The following is an 8,209-nucleotide window of genomic DNA, read 5'->3' as shown; positions in this document are numbered from 1 at the left end:
TAATTTTTAAATCAAATAATCAATTTAGAATTTTTAATTTTCAAATCAAATAATCAATCAGAAATTATAATTTTTAAATAAAATTATAAATTTCGAAATTTTAATTCTCAAATGAAATAATCTATCAAAAATTTATATTTTCAAATGATATAGTCAATCAGATATTTATATTGTCAAAACAAATAATCAATTACAAATTAATATCGTCAAATAAAATAATCTATAATCAGATATTTTAATTTTCAAATCAAAGAATGAATTTAGAAATTTTAATTTCCAAAAAAAAACAATCAGAAGTTTTAATTTTCAAATCAAACAATCAATTTAGAAATTTTAACTTTCAAATCAAATAATCAATCAGAAATTTTAACCTTTAAATTTTTAAATTTATATTTTTAAATTAGATAATCAATAAGAAATTTATTGTAAATTCAAATATTTAAATATTTATGTAAATATATTGTCAAGTCAAACAACCTATTAGAAATGTATTTTTGCGAAATCAAATAATCAGCAGGAAAAATGTTTTTAAATCAGAAATATATTGTCAAATCAAATACTTAATCAGAAATATATTGTCAAATCAAATACTTAATCAGAAATATATTGTTAAATCAAATAATCAATGATAAAAAGATTGTCAAATCAAATACTTAACAGAAATATATTGTCAAATCAAAAAATCAATGATAAATATATTGTCAAATCAAAAAATCAATGATAAATAGATTGTCAAATCAAATATTCAATCATAAATAAATTGTGAAATCAAATATTCAATCATAAATAAATTGTGAAATCAAATATTCAATCATAAAAAAATTGTCAAATCAAAAAAGCAATTATTAAAAACTTTGTCAAATCAAAAAATTAATAATAAAAATATTGTCAAATCAAAGAAAACCCATTGTCCATTTTATTATTATAGATTATCAAGTTTTTCTTTGGCTTTGAAACAAAGCAAATATGATTCAATTTAAACTAAAAGAGATTTATTTTTAAAATTTTAGAGATAGAACAAAATATTAGTTAAGGGAATGATTACTTGCCTCAAACAATATTTCACATAACTCATCTTTGCAACCTGATATTATAAATTTGCAACCTGATATTAAAAATTCTGAAAGACCAAATGTCAAAGTTAATAGTTTCAAATGTTTACACCATCAGTTTGCAAAGATGTAGGGAATATAAAATTAGAGTTTGAAGTGAGTAATCATTGAATAAAATAGATTGATGTTAGTTCCTGGTGTAACTAGAATATATTGAATAACACAAACTGTATATATTACGAGGCAAGTGAACAGGAGAGCTTTTGTTACAGTTATTAGTGTCATCTGATACATTTAATTTTTGCTAAAATCATGATCATCAGGCGGCAGTTACATGACTATGAATAAGAAGATAAACCGTGGGCAACACTGCGCACAAAAACTAGTATACAATAATTCTGATTCTAATTGATCCGTAATTGATCTGCAACTGATCTTTCACTGAGCTCTGTAATTGATTTTTTAATAGATTGAAATATTGTAATTGTTTGCTTTTTGAAATTCCACGGGCAGCTTCGGGCACTTAATACCATACCAAGCACGAGAAAACAGAAGAAGTAACTATGATTATGAATAATAATATAACTATGGGCAACGCCGGGCACACAAGCTAGTATGCAAAAATTCTATAATTGATCTTTAATCGATCTACTTGCAATCGACCTTTCACTGAGCAATTGATTTATTTGTTATAGATTTATTGTCGATCTGTAATTGATCCTCACTAGTAGGTGAATAATAAACATGCAGTGCAGATTGCTCTCAATATGACTTTAAAGCAGAGGGGGCGGACACGTCATGTGTGTGTGTCCGTACCAAAAGAGTGTGCGTCTGTTAAGGCTTCAATAAGGAACCGAATAGTTGTACTAAATGGTATATATTTCCCGCCTTAAAGTACTGACTGAGTACGTTCAGAGAAAGAAAAAAAATGTAAAAAGTGTGTTGTAATGAAAAGATGTATTTTAAATTTTTCGTAGAAACCCTTTCTGGAAATCTGGGTGCACATAGATAATTTAATATGCAATAATCTATTAAGTTTTCAATGTGAATAATATTGAGAAAAATGATTTTTTTTCTTCACACACCCTGCATCAATAATATTAACATCTGGGCCATGCAAATCTTTTGGGGAAAAAATTAAGTTTATTATGCATATAATGAAATCATACATAAACAAACAAAATGTGAACATAGCAGACGAAACTTTTACAGATTACAGCTTTCTCAGTAGGTATCACTATACTAAATCAAAGAATTATATAAATAGACGATATCGAATTCGTCATTGAATTTCCATGTTTATTGGGACACCCTGTATACTATTAAAATTGAATAAGCACAAAAATGACTTACACAAATGCATCACAGCGTCATACAGGGTTACCCACAAAGGATGAGACTGTAAATACGACTTGAAACTCTTCAAATAGGACGATTCTAAAATTTTATTAAATCTTCCGCAACGAATGCAGTGTTATCATGACTTTTTATATGATTTGGCAAACATTTTTTTTACACTTGCAGGGAAGAATGAATATAAGGAATCAGGCAGTATAAACTCTGTACAAGTCGTCTCTTAAGTCTTATCTTTTATGGGCAACTCTGTACTATCAATGCATAATATTTAGTTAAGCCTGATTTTAAATGAAATGATTAAAATAAAAAAATTCGTTCTTCTTAAAAATAAATCAATTGTTATTAATAAACGAAACTTTTGAAATAAAGGACAAGAGAGGAAAAAGAGAAAGCAATGATGATTTGAATTGGAATGAAATGATATGAAAAAAAATGTCAAACTTATTATTTAAATCTTTTGTTAAGATATTTGAGACTCATTGATCAACGATATGTGGAATACAAAAAAACATCTGTAAAAATATTAGACACTAGAATTTGTAGAAATATCCGTAAAAACTATTAGATATTCCAGTCTTTGTAGATATATCTGTAGAAAATCATAGAAATTTAGTATTGTAGAAATATCTGTAGAAAGTATTAAGTCTTCTTTCCAGGAATGTCTTCCGAAAAAATATGAATGAATGAATGAAATATGAAATGAAATATCTGTTAAAAATATTAAAAAATTAAGCATCCTTTTTTAAAAGAAATATTTGTATAAAATATCAAATATCAAGTCTTTTTTCAGTCTGTAGAAAATTATGGAATTCAGTCTAGAAGAAGTATTTGTAGAAAATATTAGATATTTAGTCTGTGTAGAAAATATTAGAAATTCAGTCTTTGAAGAAAATTATAGGAATTCAGTTGAGTAGAATATCAGTAGAAAATATTAAATATTTTAGTCTTTATAGAAAATATTAGAAATTCAGTCTAGTAGAAATATCTGTAGAAAATATTAGATATTTAGTCTGTGTAGAAAATTATAGAAATTCAGTCTAGTAGAAATATCTGTAGAAAATATTAGATATTTATTCTTTGTGAAAAATTATAGATATTCAGTCTAATAAAAATATCTGTAGAAAATATTAGAAATTCACTCTTTGAAGAAAATTATAGGAATTCAGTTGAGTAGAAATATCAGTAGAAAATATTAAATATTTTAGTCTTTGTAGAAAATATTAGAAATTCAGTCTAGTAGAAATATCTGTAGAAAATATTAGATATTTAGTCTTTGTAGAAAATATTAGAAATTCAGTTTACTAGAAATATCTGTAGAAAATATTAGATATTTAGTCTGTTTAGAAAATTATAGAAATTCAGTCTAGTAGAAATATCTGTAGAAAATATTAGATATTTAGTCTTTGTAGAAAATATTAGAAATTCAGTCTACTAGAAATATCTGTAGAAAATATTAGATATTTAGTCTGTGTAGAAAATTATAGAAATTCAGTCTAGCAGAAATATCTGTAGAAAATATTTGAAACTTAATCTGTGTAGAAAATTAAAGGAATTCAGTCTAGTAGAAATATCTGTAGAAAATATTAGATATTTAGTCTTGGGAAACTTATATCTTTGGATCCTGTTCGTCTGATGGATTTTCACTAATCCAACTCTCTTCTTAGATTGTCTCTTTGTCTCAGATACATCTCTTGTCTCTAAAAAGAGAAAACTATAAAATTCGATCAGATAGAAACTAGAGCTATAGCTCTACAATTGTACCCAGTCCTTTCCCAGGATAGTACCTGTGCCCCTACCTAATAATTATATGTATTTACGAGGATCCCCCTCCTTAATACACCTCTGCCTCAAATTAAGAAACTAAAAAAAAACATTAGATTGATTTCTATCGATATAAAGCTAGGCTAAAATGAACTTGGGATGCATGACAGGTTGTCGGAGAATTGATTTAGAGAAAATGAATAATGAAATAATTTTCAGAAAAGCTTTTTTTATATAAAAATAAGTTCCAGGGCCCGAAAAGTTATATAGCACAAATGTGTGAGAATACACAGCACTCACAGAGAATAGAATATTCATAGAGTGGAATTTACTTGAAAAAAGTGTAAAACGGCCATTTTGTTGTACTGTTTCCATACTGCAGGTCTACTTCACACATTTGTGCTGTATAACCTTTTGGGCGAGACTGGAACATCATTTTATAGAAAAGTTTTCTCGAAAATCAATTCTCTGAAAGTCTGTCATACATTCCCAAGTTCATTTCAGCATAAGCTTCGACAAGAATCAATTTGATGTTTTTATTTAATAAAAACATATTTTTTAATTTGAGGTAATCAAACAGTGAAACCAATATTTTTGAAATATTCAAGATACTAAAATATTAAAATAGAGGATGAGGAAGGTAAATGGTTATTAACTCTTTAATTTCAATTTTATGACTCTTATACAGTGGGACTCATAAAGCTGTGAAATGGAAGGAAAAATTTAACCAATCTATTTATGTTTGCTATGTTTTAAGTCTTGTAAGAAAGTAATGGCTCTGAGACAGCTAAGGGGCAGGCCGAAAGGGGGGAAACAACCCTAGAAATCTGTTTAAAATGTATAGATACTTAAATTCTATTTTAAGAATGGATTAAAAACATTTTCCCTGTGTAACACTAAAAAAATAAAAAATTGTTTATTTAAATAAAGATAATACTTTTGTTTTGGCACACAGGTAGCTTCGAAATTGCAAGTGGGGGGGGGCATTTTTTTGGACCAGAAAACCTTAGAAAAGGTTGAAATTAATGACTCATTACACATCATAGTTTCTCAATAAAACAAAAGTATGGCTGAGGGTTCAGTTTAAGCATCAAGCTTTTAGCCTGAAATGGCTTTTTTTGAGCTTGAACCGGCAGTTTTCTTTTTGATGCCATTTTTCTTGAAGTAAAAATAATTTATGGCTATTTGTAATAGTATAGTATATGAATAAAAATCAATAAAGCAATGCACTGAGTTTCTCAAATATTCAACGAGTCGGTTTTTCTTACAATATATTTATATACAAAAGATATATAATTTTTTTTATAAGTCAAATGATTTTTGTTCAGGTTTTATTTTATATTTATTTGTTCAATTTGTAATTGCCACAATTTTTTTTACAAAATTAAACTTATTTGTGCTTTTTATGATCATTTGGGCTAAAATCAATATACTTTTTTTTGCTTAAAATAACTTAAAAATAATGTTTGTTGGGTGATTTTATTTGAAATCTTTCGTTTAATTTGTAATTGCCACAATTTCTTTACAAAATTAAACATTTGGGCCTTTGTGTTGTTCTTCTAAAACCGTCCACAGTTGATGCGTTTCTGAGACAGACGAATGTTGAACCCTTCTGATGTAGTTTGTTGCATTTTAAAAGGTTGTAAATTTTGTTCATGTAGCACGGTCTTTAGTTTTGAGACTTTCCCAGTATTTGACTAATTTTTTGATATTTTTTTTTTTAAATTTGAGAAGATTATTATTTTGAATACAGTGAGGGGGGGGGGTGTTTAATAATTTAAGAAAGCTGTTTAAGTTTTGTAAGATTAAGATAAAAAATGTAGTCGATTTTTTTTATAACACTGACAAAGTTGAGGGGAGAAGGAAGAGATGAAGTTTTGTTTGAATTTGAAATAATATAATAATGTTTAGGTATTGACTGACCTTCAGCTACCATTTTTGTTCCTTAGTTGATCTAGTGCATAAGAATGGATTTGGTCTGCTTTAAAGGTAAATTATAATTAGTTAATTGTTGCTAAATTGGTTGTGTTGAACTGGTTGAATTTGTTTTTTTTTGTTCTTTTACTTTTGCCTTGTTTATTGAAACATTTTGATGATTGATTGTTTAAAATTAAATTTCTAAAATGAAAGGAAACTATTAGATTTGTGATTTCCAAATAAGATTTTCTTCACTCTAATTGATATAAATATATTTTCAAAGTTGATATATAAAATGACTGTTGATTTATTGATTATATATAATTGTTGATTAATTGATTGCAAATAACTTGCGTTATGGCCAAAAGTTGATTACAAGCTTATTTTGTTTGACAATATTTGTGGGCTTTCTTTTTGTTTAATGATATTTTTTGTAAGGGTTTAGTGAATTTTTTCTGTAAAGCCATTTAGTAAGCATTTTAATAAAATTGAATTTGTTATAATAAAAGTTTTGTTTTTAATCGTTTATCCTGGGCATTTTGGAATATGGATAGTTTGATGCTTTTTGGTTACTAATTTGCGACACAAGAGAAAAATTTGATTGCATTTCCATTTATGATTAAAGTGATGATAATATATGTTTAGTTATACCTGAATGAGGATGTCAGAGAGCTGTTGGAGTGTATTTGCGGCATGCGGAGGCAGTGTGAAGATTTTTGTTCTGTTTCATTTGGATGGATCACGGCACATTAGCGTTTATCCAGGTATGATTTAACACTTGATGAAGGGTTATTCTTGACTCCGGGTCTGGGTTGAGACAGAGTCGGATAAGGTTCTTAGCTTCCTGGGAGAGGTTGAGTTGTGAAGACCAAACCAGCTCAGCTTTTAAGATTTGTTCATCTGTTTCATAGGGTATATCACCACAGAGCATATTATAGAGTAGGATACCTAGAGACCAGACGGTTAATCCGTCTGCTTTATATCTTTTATACTTGATCCACTCTGGAGGACTGTAGACACGGGTTCCCTGAAAGTCTGTGTAATCTGTATTATGAAGATAAGTTCCAGATCCAAAGTCTATAATTTTAATTTTAAGATTTTGAAGATCTATTAATATATTTTCATCTTTTATATCTCGATGTAGAATGCCACGGTTATGACACTGAGTCACGGTATCCACAACTTGATGGAATATTTGTTTTGCAACTTTTTCTTCTAGTGGTCCATTTTCATTGATAAAATCAAATAGGTCTTGACAATTAAATTTTTCCATTACAATGTAGTAGGTGTGAGATATGTCAAAATAATCTATTAGATGGATTACTCCGGGTATATCGGAGACCTGCTGCAGTAGAGCTATTTCCAGTGGAACTTTATCATTTACTGTATATTCCAGAAAATTTTCTTTGGTAACTTCTTTGACTGCAACCTGAATTTTGTCGCTGTTTCTTATTCCAGCATGGATTACTCCAAATCCGCCTTTTCCTAGGAATCCAGTAAGCTTGTATTGTGCCTGGAAATCCAGGCTATTGCTTCCTAGTCTTCCCACTGTTAATTGTTTAGAGGAGAGACTAAATAAATTGTTAGAGTTCATCCTGATGTCAGTTCTAGGTCTGAGTAGAAGGACTGATACGGAGACAGGGTACTCCTACTGCTTACATACCTAAAGAAAGCAAATACTGATTTAATATTTTTTTTTATGGAAGAATTTCTACAAATATTTGCCTTATTTTTGAAATATCAATTATTAATTTATTTGTTATTACTTAAACTTTTTTAGTAACGATAAAAAAAATTTTTTTACTATTTTATAATTGGTTTCCTAACGTTTATTTTGGATAAATGTTTCATTTGGTAGGGGTCAGGTGTTCGTCTGTGACCTTCTGTAATGTTAGAAAAAATATTTTTTGTAGATGCTGAACTTGAGGATTTATGAGGTTGGCAAGCTAAGATTATGTTCATGGATTTGATGCAGGGATGAGGATAGACAAGGTAAAAGGATTTTTTTTTGAAGAAAAATTTTAATTGTATATTAATAATAAGTTTTTAAGTAGCTCTAATGATAGAGGGGGGGAAGATTCAGGGTTGAGAATTATATACTTTTGAATATTTCGATTTATTTT

At 28.1% G+C, this 8,209-nt stretch overlaps 1 pseudogene; it reads right to left on the bottom strand.

Moving 5' to 3' along the window:
• Nucleotides 1-6,825: 6,825 nt before the first annotated feature.
• On the bottom strand, nt 6,826-7,795 carry LOC111716442 (serine/threonine-protein kinase pim-1 pseudogene; annotated as a pseudogene).
• Between the last annotated feature and the right edge of the window lie 414 nt (nt 7,796-8,209).

The sequence above is a fragment of the Eurytemora carolleeae genome, unplaced genomic scaffold (genome assembly GCF_000591075.1).
Source record: "Eurytemora carolleeae unplaced genomic scaffold, Eaff_2.0 scaffold2065, whole genome shotgun sequence".
NCBI classification, from domain to species: domain Eukaryota; kingdom Metazoa; phylum Arthropoda; class Copepoda; order Calanoida; family Temoridae; genus Eurytemora; species Eurytemora carolleeae.
Note: the sequence above shows the minus strand (reverse complement) of the source record. Positions and strands in the feature narration are given on the sequence as shown.